The sequence below is a fragment of the Charadrius vociferus genome, unplaced genomic scaffold, assembly GCF_000708025.1.
Source record: "Charadrius vociferus isolate BGI_N301 unplaced genomic scaffold, ASM70802v2 scaffold287, whole genome shotgun sequence".
In the NCBI taxonomy this organism is placed as follows: Eukaryota; Metazoa; Chordata; class Aves; order Charadriiformes; family Charadriidae; genus Charadrius; species Charadrius vociferus.
The window spans coordinates 707,855-725,869 of record NW_009649568.1 but is presented as its reverse complement, the minus strand read 5'-3'; the positions used below and the strand labels follow the sequence as shown (position 1 = coordinate 725,869).

Sequence of the window (18,015 nt, the reverse complement as noted above, 5' to 3'; positions counted from 1 at the left end):
GGTCCCAGTACCGACCCCTGAGGAACGGCACTCATCACTGCTCTCCACTTGGATATTGAGCCGCTGACCACAACTCTTTGAGTGCGACCGTCCAGCCAGTTCTTTATCCATTGAGTGGTCCATTTGTCGAATCCATGTCTCTTCAATTTAGAGACCAGGACATCGTGTGGGACGGTGTCAAACGCTTTCTACAAGTCCAAGTAGATGACATCAGTTGATCTTCCCTTGTCCACTGCCGCTGTAACCCCTTCATAGAGGGCCACCAAAGTTGTCAGGCATGACTTGCCTTTGGTGAAGCCATGCTGGCTGTCACCAATCACCTCCTTGTTTTCTATGTGCCTCAGCAGAGTTTCCAGGAGGATCTGCTCCATGATCTTGGCAGGCACAGAGGTGAGACTGACTGGCCTGTAGTTTGTTGGGTCTTTCTTCTTTCCCTTTTTGAAAACAGGGGCTATGTTTCCCCTTTTCCAGTTGGCAGGAACCTCACCAGACCACCACGACTTCTCAAATATGATGGCTAGTGGCTTAGCGACTTCATCTGCCAGTTCCCTCAGGACCTAAGGATGTATCTCATCAGGTCCCATGGACTTGTGCACGTTCAGGTTGCTCAGGTGGTCTCACACTTGATCTTCACCTACAGTGGGCTGTTCTCCATTTTCTCAATCCTTGCCTTTGCAACCTGCATCATGGGCAGTACAGCTGCAGTCGCAAGCAAACTATCAGATTTGTTTTATTTTAATCTTGCAAAGACAATCTCCTCAGATGAGAAGTAAAGTTTTCCATAATTCATTTCAATGCTTTTAAGTTCCACTTCCTGTTCTAATAAAAAAAAACCCAAACCCTCTACCTGTCTCTGGTGTACAGTACATCAAAAATTGACTGCTGAAGTCCATTATTCAATTCCAGAGAGCTGCATTCTGGTATTACTGACATGCCTAAGGATGATTTCCATGTCACATTACTCCACTTTTTCATAAACCCGGTATTGTTTCTAAGCATAAAATAATAAGTTAGTCTGTTTAACAGTGTTGATTTTCTTCTTTACTGAATTTTTACCCCCAAGGAATTTTTAGCAGTGGGAGAGATTCTCATTACTTGCACAATCTTTCAGCTCTACTTCTTTTTTTTAAAAAAATGCTCACCCTTACGTGGTCAAAATACCCATTTTACTTGCAGAGACAGTTTACATTAACATGGATATTTAACAGATCTTTTTTTCCTAGAAATTGCCTAAAATTTCTGAATAAAAGTTTTCTCCTTCTTCATTTTGCCTTCCTTAAAGTGAGTCAAGGTTTTAAACTCCTTTTTACTTTGGGAATAAATACTGGCTTGCAGTGAGCACTTGCTTGTGTTCACTCCAACAGCAGATCAATAAAGTGCCAGTGAGCTCCAGTAAAGAGAACATTTTCATCTTTGCATATTATAGACTTCTGCAGCCTGGTGCAGAACTTCATTACACCTGTAATCATGGGACCAAATTAACTCCTTACATAAGCAAGTTAATGTTACTGAAGTGGACAGAGTTGTATCTGCTACACCATGCCATGATTTGACCTGTTACAGACAAAACCTGTCTATTAGGCAATTGTTGGTGTGTATTTATGCTTAGGATTGAGCCTGGAGTTTAACCTGTTATAATTTTATTTATGAACCAGAAATTTTATTTATGAACAGAAAGTTTTTAAAGTGCTAGTTATTTATTAATTTTTAGCTAGTTGTTCAGCAAAGAGCTACTGAAACCTGAACGCCCAAGAAGTCATACTCATCCTGTTTTTATGACAGTAATTAATTTGTCCCTTTTACAAAAATTCTCAGCTTCCTTCTCTCCTTTCCTTCTAGGTAAGAAACAAATGGGACTTACCCTCCCAGTCTGGAGCTGCCTCATTCTCCTATCTCAGCTGCCTGGTCAGTCCCTGCCTCTTTGAGTGGAGAAGAACAAAATTCTACCTGCCTCTCTTGGAGTAGCAGAATAAATTTAAATCATTTTTTCCCTTCTCCTAATACCCATGAATTGATATATATATTTGATACTCACACTTTCTGTGAAATAGGTTAGAACTGTACAACAGATTCAAATATTAATGTGGGAGCATTTGGAAGAAACAAACATGAGTTAACCAATGCTGCAAACATATATGCTACTATTCACTAGAAATACTGCCTAAAAATGATTTTTCTTCCAACATTTCAGATTAATTACACACACTCACAAAATTCCAGAGCAAGTCTGAGAAAACCACACTGACAGTACACATCTTGCAGGAACATGACTTGAAAATACCTGTTCATTTTGAACTACTACAGAAGGGAAAACCATTGAAGATTCTCAGATCGTATTGTTGCCAGTGCCACATAAATTACACCAATTCAATTTCTATTACCTTCTATTCCAGGCCTATTAAATCTTTCCTAATAGGTCTCCTTCATGTCATGCCCATATAGTGAGATGCAAGGCCCTTTTTATCATAAGTTAAACGGTGGTAATGGGGGATGGTTGAGCAACATACTGCTCTCAGACAAGGAGAATAATTTCCATATTTTAAAATAAGAAATTAATCTTTATCGCCTCTATTACACCTTGAATGACAATTCTGATCTACTGTTCCTTGATCAGTTTAACATCAAAAAAATATCTGTTTATTGTTGGTAGTTAGAAGAAGCAGGAACTCGCTACAGAATATGACTGGCTGAGTATCTTTCTTCAAAATTGTTGCAAAGCCCATAAAATGAATAAGAACATTTTCATATCACTACCAGTTGCTCTTTGCTTTTGCTATTCTCTCCCAAATTTGAGAACATAAACATAGATGTAGGCTATTTGACTATTAGGAGAAAGGGGAAGATTCTGTCACAATCTGAAAGAGATAATCTATATTAATAGAGGTGTGATTTTTTCAGCAAAATGGGTTTTTTACTGACCAGTGTGAAAGCCATCCTCTTGGGAAGCTGCAATTCACTGATAGATTGCATACAGACCCCTTAACTTACTTCATTACAAATTGACAACATCATTGCCAGCACATTTTGTTAAACACAGATGAACTGCACCTCTTAAATTCTTCAGCAGCGAGGCTGCTGACATCTTTTGGACAGTAAATCCTCTCATTTTTTAAAAAGAAATGATATACGCTTTAGGACACATCGATCTGGAGGATGAGTCCAAGCTCATCCAGGCTTAAAAATCTGGGAAATAGCACAAGCTGACCTGAGTTGCATTAGCTTTTCTGAATTCTTCTATAGGCTCTTAAAAGAAGTGGTTCAAACGTAACATGATAGGAAAGCGTTTATGACTGTCATTGGGAGCCTCGGCATTGTGTGTTGATGTGGCACTGCATCATCTTGTAGTGATGAACTCCAGCTCCAGTAGTAGAGACAGAACAGCAAGAAATATGTTTGGAATAAACTCTTCCTACATCACCTTAACTAGAAAACAGTCAGACAGAGAATAATGTGAGTAATGAACCAAGGACACAGTTTGCAAGACTGGGTAAAATATGTCTTTCTGCTTAGCATACTTTCATTTAGAAATGGGTGAAAGTATGCACCTCCTTGGTAACTTCAATACTCAAACCAAGCTGGATTTTGAAAGTCTAACATTACAAAAGTGAGCTTTTTTACACAAAGCCACAACACGTTTTAGATCATCGTTTTAGTTTCCTCAGAGGTTAGAAGAGTTCGGCAAATAAGCGAGGCATCAAAACAAAGATACATCTTGTTTATCTTCCCTCCTATTTTAAAGCACAGATGTGACAAGGTCCTAATTTTTAATGAGGAAGGGAAGAAACAGTTAAAGGACTTGTAAACCATACCTTTCTTTGTCCCTACTGTGCTGCTTTCTTTCTGAAAATAAGCAGAAAAAGCCTTAAGATGACCCAGTGAAGAAGCAGCAGCCATCTTTTCTGCTTCTGTTTCTACTAGGAATGAATCCCACCACAAAATGACAGAAAAGGAATCTGAAATGATCCAGCTATACTACTGTCAAACCTTTTCACAACACAAAGTAATGCTATTTAGCAACACAATCCCTTGTAATGCTATCCCTTCACTGTCTTCGGACAAGCATTCACAGGTGTGCCTTAGCCCTCAAGCCAAAGAAGCTTTCTTCTTCCATTTGACTTTTTCCAGAAGCTCCTTGCTCATCCATGCAGGTTTCCTGCCTCCTTTGCCTGATTTTTTACTCCTAGGGATGCACTGTTCTTGAGCTTGGAGGAAGTGGTGCTTGAATATTAACCACTAGAGTCTTAGCCCATGGGATTTCTCCAAGTAGGTCTTTGAAGAGGCCAAAGTTAGCTCTCCTGAAGTCAGGGTTCTAATTCTACTTTTTGCCCTGCTTCATCCACACAGGATCCTGAACTACACCATCTAATGGTCACTGCAGCCAAGGCTAGCCCCAACCTTCAAATCCCCAACTAGTCCTTCTTTGTTTGTCAGCACAAGGTCCAGTGGTGCACCTCTCCTCATTGGGTCCTCCACCACCTGTGTCAAGAAGTTATTATCAATGCTCTGCAGAAACCTCCTGGACTGTGCGTGCCTGGCTCTGTTGTCTTTCCAGCAAGTATCAGGATGGTTGAAGTCCCCCATGTGAACCAAGACCTGTGATTGTGAGGCTATTTCCAGCTGTTTGTAGAAGACCTCATCGACTTCCTCTTCCTGATCTGGTGGTCTGTAGTAAACACCCACAACAGTGTCTCCCATATTAGCCTGCCCCTTAATTCTTACCCATAAGCTCTCAACACATTCTTCAACGCCTAGGCAGAGCAGATCCTTGGCAGCTACAAGGAACTGGAACCCATGAAGTTTCTCAAATGCTTTACTCAGAACTAGTGAATAGAGGCTGACACAGGTGTTCTAAAGAGAACTCCACAGACTGGGCTCAGCCTCTTGACTAAGAGGAACATCAGGCTGTGCGATTTCAAGGCTCCTACTTGTGTCAGATCTAAGGTGATCCTTCCAGTTGAATGAAAGAACAATTTCAGTATGAAATTTGATCCTGCAACAAACAATGAAGGAATGACTCCTTCCCTTGACTACCCCCCCAGGCCCATGCTAATAGATGTTCATCTGCAGGAAGACAGCCATATGAAATGCAAAAAAATGACCAGGCAGCATCAAAGTGCTGTGCATTGCAAGAAAGAAAATGCTAAGCAATTTTTTTTAATGTTAATAAGGGGAAATTGAAGCCTTCAGCAGGTCTGAAAAAATACCCATTCACAATCCTGGCTTATCTGCACAGGGAGAAAATTCCGTACGTGTGAGTCAGTTGCTAAGAAAGCTCTGACTAATGCAGATACAAGTCTGACTTTTTAAGTTGACATTTCTACTTTTCCAGTGGATCAGAACTGTCAGGAGAGTTCCCCAGGCAGACCAGAGGATTGCAGAGGAGAGCTACTCCGTAGCAGTCTAAGAGTTGTGGCGTAAGTGTTTGATGGAATTAGCAATAGTGGTTTAAGAACTAGCCTTGGACTCTATTCCCACTACTAGCAATTACCATTCCCATAACAGAATCAGAACAAAGGAACAGAATCAGAAGGAAACCAGCTGCAAATTTTCCTATATGGGCAAAGAGCAAGTTCCCTTCTGCTGCTGCTTTCACAATGCTTTTAACTAACATCTGGCAGTGAGGCCGGACAGACAACGGCAGACAGGAACATTTAAAGTGTCGCTACTAGACTTAGCAAGAGCTCAGCTGTCAGAGTCCTTACACTGTCTTCATGCCTCTTCTGTTTTTCTCACAAGATGTGACTATGATAAACATTTATTCTTCAAAATTTAAAAATGATCAAAAATGTCTTTTATCAAGTACATCATCAGAACCTACTGTGCATCTGTAGAGTACCAAAATAGGGATTAAATAAAATGTTGCTAGGTAGTTGGAGAAAAAAGGTCTTTAAAGATAGCGTTTTGCATGGGTTAATCACCTCTTTCATTAAAGAAAGGAATACATACTGAGAACATCTTTCTGCCATCTGATTAAGCAATGAGCCAATACAATTGTAAATCTTCCAGAAATTCCCCATGGTTCAACCCAACAGAGGCAATTCTTTACTTCTCAGACCCTATCCTTCATTTTCAGATAATCATTGCATTAATTGTGTACAAAAACTTTATATCATGCTGTTAAAAGAAATGGAATGTGACTGTTCTGTGATTCTCTTTGGCAACCTTTGACAATTAAGAGATTGAATTATTCATATATATTTTTAATATAATAACAATTTTTAAGTCTGCTCACCACTCAATTGCTCAAACAGCAAGCAAAACCAAAACTGTTTGATTCTAGTACAAACATTGCAACTGTTCATTTTCTACTGTTTTAGCGGCTGATACAACTTATTCTGTCTGTAACTGAGGTAAAAAGGATTTAAGGGTGCTACTCAATCCCTACGATCACATGCCATGAATTGCCTTGCAAGTTATTGGATTTTTTTCTTCCTTTGAATAAGGCAGATTTTAAGTCCTGTCTGCACTCATGTGTATTATTTACAAATATTATTAGTACTATTTCTATGTAATACTAACCCATATTACATATAGTTTCATGCAAGTCCGATCAAGTTTGGCATATTCATTCAACATGGTTCAATTCAGACATTTTTTTCCTCTGTGTTAGCAAGCAGCACAACCATGGTATTAAAATAGAAATGATGGGATTTGCACTGAGACACATAATAATTTCATTCAAGATGGGAAAAATACAGATGACACCTGCTTTATTTTTAGGCTGCAAAATTGACTAAAATATCTGAAGACTATCAAAAGGGAAAATATGCCCTGTATGAAGTAAAATAAATACACAGGTGCTAAGACTGTACACGGTGATGCACATTTTATAAACCAAGCTTTTGTTCACTGGTGGAAACTGAATCACCACCAGATAATCTGGACGGGAAGAATGATTCAGTAAGATGGCATTATACTCTTTCCACTAAATGTTATTTTAGATAACAAGAAATTCTATTTAAGTTGCTTTTGCTTCCATTTAACATATATTTGAGCTGTCACTGTAGTTGCATGGTATTATTCTCTTAGGCTGCTACTGGATATTAAAGCTACAGATAGAAATAAAATAATAATAGCTTGTGACAGGTTACATTTGAAATGTTTGATCAGACTGATCAATGAGCCTTTGCTTCAAAAGCTAAGTTGAGGTTCAAGGAAGGAAAAGATAATGGTTGCTCCAACAGTTTGCCCATATCTCACCGAACTGGAAGGCATTTGGGATGCAGGCCCAGCCACTTACAAAAAATAGTTCTTTGCTTCTCAAACTCCACGATGGAAATTCACATCTGTCTGTTTCTTTCAAAAAATACTTCTGTTAGAGTCTATATGCAACTTACAACTTGGCTCTATTTTAAATTTCAGAAGCTTTATTCTTCTTTCCAGTCTTGTAATTATTTTTTATTCTTTAAGCAGCATTCTGAAAACGTATTAATATTTGACAATTAATATATAGATAACAATAATTATCAGTCAGTTACTGTAGATTAGCTGTTACAGGCGTGGTTTTTTTAATTATTCTTTTTTAAACATCTGTTAACATGCCTTGAACTCTCTGTGTGCTACTGGTTTGTTGGGTTTTTTTTCTTCTCCATTTACACAATTGCCTTTTGGTTTTTGTGTTTCCTCAATCTCCTTTTACCCAGAGTACATACTTCTGAAAGTAATCTCATTCAGGTTGATTCAGTTCTCGTTTCTGTTCAATTTAAAGTTATTTTCTTTGGCTCACAGCAGAACATCACACAGTCTCTCACTGAGTTATTGAGGATTTTCACCCCATATCAGCAGCTCATCAGCAATTACTTTTCTGCACACAGATCCTTAAAGATCCAGGACATGATGATTTGTTACACTTTCTGTGCTGAAACAATCATGAAGGGAAGCTCCTTAAACAAGTTTCTACCAGAAAGGCAGTGGAGAGATGAGCACTTCTAATAATGGTAGATCCTTCACTTCCGCCTCAAAAATTGGAAATAGTAATATTTTTAGGTCCAGCCACCATGAAAGTGTACATTTACTGCCTTTATTTAAATCTTTGGTTATATTAAAATCCTCAGCTTGCCTGACCTTAATATTGTTATCCTCCTATAAACTAACCATCTAAGCTTTGGATTGGCTTCTTAACATCTGATGTTAGGTCTGGTAAAATTTGTCTTTCATTTGTTTCCCACTGCCAATGGAAATTTAACTAAGGTATTCTACTTTTGGTGATATAGCTGGATGTATATTCACATGATAAGGTCTGACTGTAATATACAGGTAGTATTAAAAATTTCAGTTAGATTTAGTACGCATCATTTACAAACTTGTTTCAGTAGATATATTATACATATTTTTAATAATCTCTTTGTTTTGTTTTGTTTTACAAGCAGCTCTTCATCCTAAACAAAATTAGGATTTGCCATTTCATTCCTTTGTATCACATGGTGCCAGTCAATGAGGGCTTATTTTTTTAGGGTGACTATTTAAAAGAAAAATGGTATTCTGCTTTACTGTAGTACTTAAACATTAAGAAGTCCAGTCTTTTACCATTAAGTCTTTCTGTGGTATTCAGAGTGGCTGAAAGTTAGCCTTTAGTAGTGTCTTCTCCATTTTTAGGTTACAGAAACGCAAATCCATTCTACCAGTGAAAAGGACCCGAGCTGTCTTCACCCTTGCTAAGCGTGAAAATAGAAGTGGAGGAAAGCATGCTGCAGAGACATTCACACCCTCTGTATGCCAGTTAGCTCTAACTCAGACAGAATTTATCTCCCCTAGCCAATAAATTCTTAAACCCTGCTAATACACCATTGTGGGGTCTTGGCATCTTAGATCACAGGTAGCTTTGGGACTTCTCTGCCGTATTTGACTGAGCAATGTGACTCACACAATCTGGCAAGCCTCCATCTTCTCAAACAAGCTGTCATTTCAGAAGGCAGAGGGCTGAAATCCACAGGTACAACCACATTATGGAACCGGCTTCTGGGGCGGGTTTAGAATCCAGTTGTCTCAGGTCTAGTTAATCCAGGCTGGGAATTCTGTATCATGCTGATAAAAGAGGCTTTTCCTATTCCTTTGCTATTTTCCTACAGAGTAGTCACTGTCCTTCAGTCATATCCTTTAGGGTTGTTTTCCATCCAGTTGGGTAATTCTCTAAAAACATGTTGTTGAATCACTCTTCGGGACTACATTTCTCCTTGACCTGCTGTGTTTTTATTCCTCCGGCATTTGCTGACTGATAGTTGATCTCCACTTTAACCCTTCTAAAAGCAGCTGGAATGGCAGTGACTGTACCACCTGCTGCTAGTCTAGGGCTGCTGTGATTGCATATTGCATTCAATTTCAGTTTCTGTTTCAAAGTGAACTTTTGATTGATTGTTTCCAGTTTAACTAGCCACTGTGTTGCAGAACCTTAGATTTTATGTGTGTTAAGCTACATTGATGTTTCTAAGCCACGCTAAGAAGGTTCTTTTTTTTAGCTGACCTAATTTGCTTGGAGAAACCTTTTGGAGGGTAGACAGATATCTGAGCAACATCTTAGCTAGCTTAAATGCTAGCCCAGATGTCTTTTCATGGCACTGCACAGTGCCATACAGAAATTGTCATATTTTCAGGGATTTCTGATTTGTCCTTGTAAGAGTTGTGTCATCCAGATGCAACATCATGACTGTACCTGTTTTTTGGATTTTTTCTTATTTCTGTATGCAACATATCACATCTTTCTGTCCTAGGAATATCTCAATGTTCCTTGACCGTCTTTCCCTTTTAATTATAAATATTTTTATGCATTTATCCTGAAGCATTGTCAACTTATTTATAATCTCAGGTGCCATTTCTAAATATTTGCATTTCAACTTTTTCCACTGCTGCTGTTTCCCGTTTGGAAGCATAGTTTTCACCAGCCCTGCAAATATCAGCTATTCTTTGCAAAGTTAAGTTTCCTTGGATCTTACAATCACTTGTATGACAAAACATTCAGGTTCTGGTCTGTCTGGTAATTCTCTTATCCCAATGACTTCACTGTACTGAGTACGTTGCGGTATAACAATAAGCACTCTTGCCTGTCACCTAGTTTCTTCAAAAAGAAAACCTTCGGTTTCCCTAAGGAACAATGTTCACTGTGTTCTTGATTAAAAACAAAATGTCTTTTTCTGCCTACCTTCATGTTCCTTATGATGTACAGTGTTGAGCTCTACTGCTCCTGGATCTACTGCTTATCATTGTGAGCGTATTCTCCCACTTGCCCTTCTCTGCACTCAAATTGTTCCTCGCTATTGCTTGCTCTAAGAGTTGTCTGAAAGAAAACAACGAGTTCCAAATTTAATGTAATAGGTCCATTTTTTTCTGAAACCCCAGGAATTTTTGCTCATCCATGCAAACAACTAGTGCAGAGAGATCAGGTATAAAAAATTTCTCTTTCCACCTATTTTTTTCAACCTTGCTTCCAACACCCACTTTCTCCCCCCTCCCCCCCCCAAGTTTCACACTCCTTAGAAGATTCTTTGCCATTTAAATCAAAAATAGCCACCAGCCTGAGTATCATGAAACTTCATAACAGAGTAATCTTAGCAGTGTCATCACAACTACTGTTTCACTTTATCATATTCCAATGTATCAGCTTCATTCTCCATTTAGCTTGAGTGCTGGCAAACTTAATTTCTGCACGTACCCACACTTCAGCACAATATAATGCAAACGCCTACACTTTCTAACCATTTCTACAATATGCTCATTTACTCCCTTAATACTGCTAAGAAATGAAAAAATAAATGCTGTAAGTGGGAGTAGTTCTACTAATTTATCGCAATGAAATAATATTCTAATGCATTGTAATACATTTTTTAAATGTAATTTTCATATTCATACAGACAATAACTGTCAAGATATTTTAACAGACTCCTGCTCTCTTTTATCATGTTATCTTTTTTAAGATGCATGAACACAAGCATTCCAGCTTTCAAAAGTAGCAACCTGCTTTTGAAACCTTGGTTTTTAAGGATCAAGTGAGACAATTCTTGATCTCAAAAGCTCTAAGGCAACTTCTTTTTTTCCCTCTGAGCACTAAGGAACTACTATCCAAAATCATTTAAGCTCATTTCCTACCCATGGCTCAGAAGTAAGGTGCACTGTGTCATGTTCAGATGGAATTAATTTTCTTCATAGCAGCCCATATAGTTCTGTGTTTTGGATTCATGACCAAAACAGCATTGATAAAACAACAATGCATTGGTTACTGTTGACCAGTGTTTGCACAGTGCCATGGCCTTCTCTGTTTCTTACTCTGCACCCCTAGCGATTAGGCTAGGGGTGGGAAACAGGTTGGGAGGGAACATATTTGGGACAGCTGACCCCAAGTGACCAAAGGGATATTCAATACCATATGACGCTGCACTCAGCAATAAAACTTGGCAGTTGCTTTCCAAAAGTGGGGATTGCTCGGGGGCTAGCTGGGCATTGGTCTGCTGGTGGGAGGTGGCGAGTGATCGCCTTTGCATCACATACTTTTTTTCTTTTTCCTTCACTTATTAAACTGTCTTAACTTCGATTCATGAGTTTTTCTAGGTTTGGCCCTTCTGTTTCTTTCCCCCAGCCCATCGCAGGGGAGTGAGGGAGTGTAAGAACCTGTTAGTAAGAAACAAAATTGCAGCTCAAAGACTTAACCCAGGTTATCTATCCCTATATGTCATGCCATGGCCCTCAAGGAAAGAGAAGAGCTGGCCAGACAGCTACTGATAGTCGTGTAGCATAATTGTGAAATCAACAGATCTGACTATCATAAAAAATTAAACTTAACTACAGATCTCAAAAGAACTATTCTAAAAGAACTTCACGGAACGCTCTCTGTCAAAACCAGATTTCTATCTCCTACAATTTTTTAAACACTAGAAACCTCTCAAATGTTATAAGGCATTTACAAGCTATCACTATTCAGCTCAAGAAAAAAAAAAAAAAAGGAAAATCCTGTAATCCTGTTCCTCTGTATACCTTCCCCTGAACTTTTCCAGATGTAAAATCATACTTCAATGTTTGCCTGTACAGTTTTCTTGCATTTTTCCCACTGCTTTTCATGCTATGTCATAGGTTTATTACAAGGTATTATCTCATTGAAAGGGTCTAATAAACTCTAAGTAACAGTGAATCTCTAATTTATATGTGTACCCTAGGATGGAGTTAAACTTGGTCATCATCTACTGTCTGATACCATCTCCACTCAATTATGTAATAGCAAACAGAACATGTGAAGGTGGAGACATAAGTCCATTCAGCATTGCTACTCGATTTCACATTACCTAAATGCTAATGCTCTCAGTCTTTCCAACAATACAGCCTGTCTGCCTCCCTGTCTGCATAACTAATCTAAAGCATGTATTTCCTACTTTCCTTTCTGTTGCAAAAAGAAACATTATTTTCTTTGCTTCTCTGACTTTCATTTTGTACAAGCCTATTCCTTCTGTCTGAGGACTGTTTCTCTACCTGTATACCTACATCTTAAATTCAACTGCTTACTGGAATCATTAAATGTCCTACAGAAAGGAAGGTCACCATTTCCCCCCAGTCAGAAAGATTCTCAAACTACTTGTGTAACTCGCAAGTGCCTCTGCTTGTTTAAGTAGATTAGGATGTGAGGCTGAATCACCCCAGAGTGGTGTAAGCTGGGTTTATACTTAAATATCTGGAGTCCGGCTTCCACAAAACAAATCAAAGGGTAAATACAGCTAACTAGGAAGAAATTGTATGTCTACAACATCAGAGAGACAAGATTTTGGTGCCTAAAGTGACAGCCTTTTGTATGGCAGTTCTATCACCATTTAGTTTTGACAGGGTTACAGTAAGAACTAAAGTTCTCTGCACTAATGACTCCTCCTAAACCCACATACATGACACTGTAATTAGAATCCCATACCTTGTGCACCGTGAATTTCAAAGTCTCCCTCTAAATGTCTTTATACTGAGAAATGAAGAGGTTAGGAGTTGTTTTCATGCAGCTGATAGTACAGCCAGGTATGCCAAAAGGCACGATGTTTTGATTACAGACACATCCTGTCTCTAAACTTACCCGCAAGCTCTAATGTTACAGTGCCACAACCCGAGAGGGAGCAAACGCAGAAGCTTATGGGCAGCTTCTATACCCAAACATGTTTCCACAAGCTCACCTGAGGCATCGTGCCTATCAGGGAAGCTCTTGGGAGCTTTGCAAGTACAGAGCCCTCTCATAACCCTGGTGCCTAGTGCACCAGTATCTTTGAAAGCTTTCAAGATGATAGGGAGTTACATAAATGCCAAGTACTCTTACATGTGAAAAATCAAAGGTCATCTAAAGAAACATACTGTGCTGCTGAGGGATGAATAATCCTGAGGTTGCAATACACTTTCTAATTTTTTAGTAAGACATAAAAGTGTTACTACTTGATGAAAGCACAAGGGACATGTACCCATCGATGATTAGCATCAGGCATATGTCTCGTCAAAATCTAGTGTGTCAGTTTGTGGCAAACTTACCATGATCAATGTCAACACAGCACTTGTTTTACTATCAACAGACCTGCAAACTTCCCTGTTAAGGTGAAGAGCAGGTATTTTACACTTTCACTTGCCCGACTGAGCAAAACTGTTCGGTAGGTATACACCAGGAACCATTTCTCTTCCTTTTTACAGTCCGATTGCACTTCTTTATATCGATGAGATTAAACACCTTTGACATCAACAGCCACCATTTAGTTGTACACATCTCCTTTGTAACTCACCCTACTCCATATGTATCTATATTCCCTACTGAAAGGGAATCTGAGAAGACAGCTGCTCTAGCAAGGTGAATGAAGGTTCTTTTCAGTCTTTTCTTTATCAATCATCTCTGTGCTTCCATGCTACACGCATTTTGTGATACATCTGCATTCATATTTATGTCTCTGTGTTTACTGCCCACTTGAAATCCTTAAGAAGTACCACCAGTGAAGATAAAATAAAATAACCTATGTTAATTTAAAATCCTATCTGCCAGTTCTACATTGTTGCACACTGTGCTTCTTCCAAAGGCAGCTATATAATTATAGGTACTTGGGTGCATTAACTGATATGGAGGTTTCTATGGCAATTATTCATTTTAATTGAAAATTGTGAAGGGAAAAACTTTTTTCATGTGCAGCATGCAATTTGCATTTGTTTCCAAAGAATCTGAACTTGCTCAGGGTGAGCTATGAATTCATATTTTCCAGGAAGACACAATCTTTAAAATACTGTCTGGGGGATGGGAAACTGAGGGGGATCTTGGTAAGGTTGTTAAGCCTATTAAAATTTAAGACTATTTATACATTTATGCAACTAGACTATCTATTTTTTACTGTCAGGTAAAGATTTTATGCTTTGAATCAAAGAGGAAGAGTTAAAAATCAAATTGATACACAACATCCTTGGAAGCTACATGGCAGAGGAACCAGAAAAAAAGAAGTACCAGAAAGGACAACAGCAGGACAGCATGCTAAAGCAGACAGGTCATCAGTGAGACCAAATCCACAAGATCAAACATTTGTATTTTCACATATTTTAGCTACTGTGTGTTAAAATAATAATGAAGACAAAGTTAGTTCCAGCTTTAATATATTTTAGAGTGCCAAAAAAAGAGTTGGAAGGAAATAACTGTTTTGCCTTGCTTAGCTACTAAAATAAAGCTATAACTTATTTTCCTGTAGGAAAATAGGAAATGTTTTCTCCCCCAATTCCCATAACCACAATGAATCAAACACATTTTAGGCCTAAATTTACAACAAAAAACAAATCAACTACTTCAAGTGATGAGGACCTGGAAACAACCCCTGAACTGTGGTTTCATACTCACTAAATTTATAGCATTGCCTTTTCTGAAACAAAACTCTACTCATTTTCTATCTATATCATCGTAAGTCTGTATAGGCTAGATGCCAAAAATGTTTCAAGTTAAAAATAGTCCTTGTCTCCTTCATAAATATTAAATACATATTAAATTGCTGAGAGGGTGGGGGAGGAAGTGTTCTTTACCAGTCACAAAGTCCTTCTAACTGAGCATAATCTGTACTTAAAAACATGTAGCCATGGCAGTAGGTGAGGAGAACGAAAACAATTTTAACAATGTAGTTTTGGTGTATTTGGCTCACTGCATTTTCATACTTATTTAGGATATCTAAAGCAGAAAAAGGAAGAATATGACTCCTAGCTTCAATACCAAAGATTACATCACAGTTCAGAAGGAAGATAATGACATGAGCATGCTTTTCATAGTATAGGTCATCCATTTTGAATAAAATGGAGACTAACAACAAAATCCTTGTTGAAAGGCACGGAACTGGGAAGCAGATATTCCCTCCATCTGACCAAACGACTCTTTTCCTGGCCCATAGAAAGTTCTATTTTGGTCAGAAAATGTTTTTGCAAGACCAGGGAACCAACTTGCTTGAGAAAGAAGCATGAACATGAACATGGAAGGTGTCCCACCAAGAACAATCTAGTGGCAGAGGGCTTTTTACTGCATGGACAATTTGCTCTTTTTTGGGGACCTATTCCGTCATATGCTGATAGCTGTCATCTCCCTCATCTTCTGCTGCTGTTAGGACCCTCTTTTGATACTTACCTGACCTCCTTCATTTTACTACCTGACTCATCATTATTAAAATATAGAGCAATAAATAGAAAGGTTTCCTGATATTTTTTTTTATGCTTCCAGACATGAAAGAAATATACTGTCATTCCTATGTGTGTCATTCTTACCAGTACATAAACAGAAAATAACTTACTGAAGGGAAGTAAAGTTAAAGGCAAGAAAATTTGATTTAGATCTGAATGTGGCAATATCCACAATTACTCAGCTCTAATGGATATAAAGGCTACTGGTGATTCTCCTCTTCTAAGGTTCTGTTTCCTACACATAAATTAACCCTATACTGTTGTGTACCTGCTCAACAGCTTTCATGAATTTTCAGGCTTTGAGAAACATAGCTATTAAACAGAAATTTTCATGGTTCTGAAGGTTGGTTTTGGCTAACATTAAGAGACAGGTTTGAAAAGACTCTGGCTGAGGCACTGCTTTCAATAAATTAAATGTAATGACCGGATTTAGTAGAAAGCTGCTTTTTATAGCTAAATTGTATGCCTGGCTGAGAGAAGTCGGAAAGGGAAAAAAAAAAAAAAGTTGTGCATGCCATCATTTACCGAGAAAACTACCAAGATATCAGAGCCATAAATATCTCTCTCCATTTTGGCTCAAGAATGCAAGCATCAAAAGCATGTAAAGGAAATCTCTTCCTTACTTAAAAGAACACACACATATATACACAGAAAAAAATTGTCAATGAAAGCTGTAACTTCATTTTCAGAAATGGCAGAATGTTTTTATGCTGGTTTTGTTGGTTTTGGCTGGGATAAAGTTAATTTTCTTCATCGTAGCTAGTATGGAGCTATGTTTTGGATTTGTGCCAGAAACAGCGTTGATAATACCGGGATGAGCAGTGCTTACGCAGAGTTAAGGCCTTTTCTGTTTCTCACCCCACCCCACCAGCTAGTAGACTGGGGGAGCAAAGAAGTTGGGAGGGGACACAGCCAGGACAGCTCACCTCAGCTGACCAAAGAAATATTCCGTGCCATATGATGTCATGTTCAGTATATAAAGCTGAGGGAAGAAGAAGGAAGGGGGGGAAGTTTGGAGAGATGGTGTTTGTCTTTCCAAGTAACCGTTATGTGCCACGGAGCCCTGCTCTCCTGGAGATGACTGAACACCTGCCTGCTGATGGGAAATAGCGAATGAATTCCTTGTTTCGCTTTGCTTGTGCACGCAGCTTTTGCTTTACTCATTAAACTGTCTTTATCTCAACCCACGGATTTCCTCACTTTTACCCTTCCAATTCTCTCCCCAATCCCGCCGGGGGCGAGTGAGTGAGCAGCTATGTGGTCCTTGGTTGCTGGCTGAGGTTAAACCGCAACAGTTTTCCACATAGGACTTGGATGCACTGCTCACTCTCCTCAGTATACACGAGTCTGAAAATGTCACACAGAATGCAAAGCTTTGCCAATGTAAGAAAGACTAAATATCTCAGATTGAATGACCTGAAGTTTTTCTTGACTACTTTAAACATTTTCCTGTCTAATAGATGCACAGTAATCCCTCCATAAATGAACCATCAAGTATTCCTCAAAGTCTTGGGACAAGCTAAAAGTTCAATAAAGAGTGCAGTTCTTTAAACTTACACACTTCAGCTCCTCACATTTCCTGTAGGGAATATAAATTGCTTCTAAGTACTTACTATGCTGCATGCCATTCAAATTCTGTTGCTTCAATTCATTATATTAAAAAGTAATACAAACTTCAATTATTCGTTGTAAAAGTACAGATTTAGCTAAAGTACACAGAAAATTCAATTCACACCAAAATGGCTACAAAGTTCAAATTAATCTATTTGCAGTCCTCCCACGTCCTTCTCAGCATCCTTTAAAATGTCACTTATTTTATAAAAGATATAGATTTTGTGAGTATTGATGTGCTTTATCAATGGACAAGTTCACTCTGCTTTTAGTGTTGCAGACATTATTTACCCATCCCAAATCACTAACGATTACAACTAAAATAAAAGGGTCCATATGAATAAAGGTTACAGGACTAGACTTACGGCTTAAAAGTTTGCACCTTATAAACCTCTCATCTTCAATCCTGCATTCAAAAGGTACTTACGATTTCAAAGAAATTGCAAATCAAATGATTACACGCTACGGGAAATTAGATAAAAGAGAAAGGAACCACTTCAACACCATAAAGAGATTCTATTCAGCTATTATATTAATAGCAAAAAAACATATTTTGATTGCAGCTTCTGCAGGTATAAAATGACAGGTTTTAGACTCTTTTATTGAAGTGCATAGATTCACAAAGCATTTTCAGTCCTGCAAGGTGTTTTAAAGTCTTGTAATCATTCAGCAAAGCATTTGGACAGCACTTCTTTAATTTTAAGCAGAGGAATAACTGCACTTGTTAAAATATGTTCTAGAGTAGGTAGCACCTTTCAGAATAAATTCAAGCAG

At 38.4% G+C, this 18,015-nt stretch overlaps 1 protein-coding gene across 1 annotated transcript in view; it reads right to left on the bottom strand.

Moving 5' to 3' along the window:
• The window catches only part of CADM2 (cell adhesion molecule 2), a 215,706-nt gene that overhangs the window by 165,215 nt on the left and 32,476 nt on the right, over positions 1-18,015 (bottom strand). The gene's annotated exons all lie outside the window — the stretch shown is intronic.